Source organism: Vombatus ursinus, unplaced genomic scaffold, assembly GCF_900497805.2.
Source record: "Vombatus ursinus unplaced genomic scaffold, bare-nosed wombat genome assembly UNPS02014826.1, whole genome shotgun sequence".
NCBI classification, from domain to species: Eukaryota; Metazoa; Chordata; class Mammalia; order Diprotodontia; family Vombatidae; genus Vombatus; species Vombatus ursinus.
Window position 1 is genome coordinate 6,513,361 of NW_020954604.1, and position 2,047 is coordinate 6,515,407.

At 37.9% G+C, this 2,047-nt stretch overlaps 1 pseudogene; it reads right to left on the bottom strand.

Moving 5' to 3' along the window:
• Positions 1 to 1,387: 1,387 nt before the first annotated feature.
• LOC114025037 lies at positions 1,388 to 1,689 on the bottom strand (annotated as a pseudogene).
• Positions 1,690 to 2,047: the final 358 nt, after the last annotated feature.

Here is a 2,047-nt window from a genome sequence, read left to right on the forward strand (position 1 = left end):
TCTTCAATTTATTGTCCAAGATTTTGTAATCTTTATCTTTATGTTCTAGATCCCTTCTTGCAATATTATTTGTACCTATGTGAACCAAAATAACATCAGCATGCCTTTGAAAAATGGTAATACATCAAGACTCATCCTCCTGAGTTCAAATCTGGTCTCAGACACTTACTAGCTGTGTGACCTTGGGCAAGTCATTTAACCCTGTTTGCCTCAGTTTCCTCATCTGAAAATGAGTGGGAAAAGGAAATGGCAAACCACTCCAGTATCTTTGCCAAGAAAACACCAAATGGGGTCATAGCAAGGTGGATATGACTGAATGACAACTAAATAATACATAAATGTACAAGACAAAATATTTAGTCCATAGAAGAATTTACACATTCACATATAGACTCATGCACCCCCTAGCAATAACTTTACAGCACCAGCCCCATCCCTCAACCTTGATCTAAAGGTGGGGTGGGGAGCCACCGATCTAGTTCAATCCTACCATTGTATTGTTGAGGAAAATGAGACTCAGAGAGGGTATGTGACTTGTCTAAGGTCAAACATGTAGCTATGCAGTGCAGTGAATAGAGTGATAGGTCTGGACTCAAGAAGACCCGATTTCAAATTCTGCCTCAGATAGTTACTAATTATGTGACCCTGAACAAGTTATTTAACCCCTCTCAGCCTTGGTTTTCTTGTCTGCAAAAGGGGAATAGCCCCTATATTCCAAGGTTGTTGTGAGAATAAAATGATTTATTTGTAAAGTGCTTTGCAAACCTTGAAGCACTATACAAATGCTAGTGATGATGATGATGATGATGATGATGCAGAACACCAACCATTTGAATCCAGATCTAGTTTTTTGCTCATCTCTGTGTGACATTTCAAGAGGAACAAAAGAGGAATCTCAAGAAATTAGTGACACTAAGCTCATGGAACTATAGGAGGCACAATAGTTTGGGGTTTTGTTTTGTTTTGTTTTGTTTTTTGATGAGGGAGGAGTAATCCTGTGCAATAGCACCATTACAGAAGATGTTTGTTTGTCCAACAGTTGCCAGAAACTATCTGACTTATTAGCTCACCTTGCCCAAACAGGGCTGATGGGCCTCAGCTGGCACTGACAGCCTGCCTGCTATTTAGAATAAATATCTTGACTGCTGAGGGAAAAATAAAACAAAACAAAAGACAACTACTTTTATGCAGTGACTTGCCTCAACCTCAAATGTCTTTCTTTCTTTTTTTTCCAAAATGTAAGGACTTACATTTTATTGTCTTTAGGATTTGTTGCCATTTGGATACATACTTTCATTACCCTTGATCTTTTTCAGAATTAGAAAAAATGATAAGCTACATAATTTAGACATCTGACAGTCATTCACATTGTTTACAGGATCCATGATTATTTCATTTCATTAATGGTTGATTCTAGCTTTTCCTTATTGGTTCCAGAAAAATCACCCAATTTTTGTCCATTTTTATAGAACTGTTCACTTTGTACTGTATAGCAATATCCTGACAGACATCTATATCCCCTTCCATAAAGATCACGTCAGGGTACTTTTCACAAAGTAAATAGAAGAAAGGCTTGATTGTTTTGCATGGTCCACACCATGTGACAAAGAAGTCAACTGCTACTAATTTTTCTCTAGCTTCTTTCAATTCAGAGTCAAAGTTTTCTTTGTTCTCAATCTGTTTTACCATTTTTTCAGGATGGGGAGAGGCACCTGTCTGGGAGGTCAGGAGGGAGCAGATGATCTGAGTGATCTGGGAGCTGGAGCCTTTCCAAAAGGTGCTTAGGTCTGTGGGAGATGCAAAAACTCCCAAATGCTTTTCAAAATGTTTTCTAAATACTGTTCCAAGTGCCTTGGAGAATTAAGCGGCTTAAACATCCTCAAGAGAGCCGTTTAAAACTCTCTCTCCCTCTCTCTCTTTCTCTCTCTCTCTCTCCATATATATGTATGTATGTATGTATGTATATATATATATATATATATATATATATATATGTAATACACACACACACACACACACACACACACCCATGTGGCATCTAGAGGTA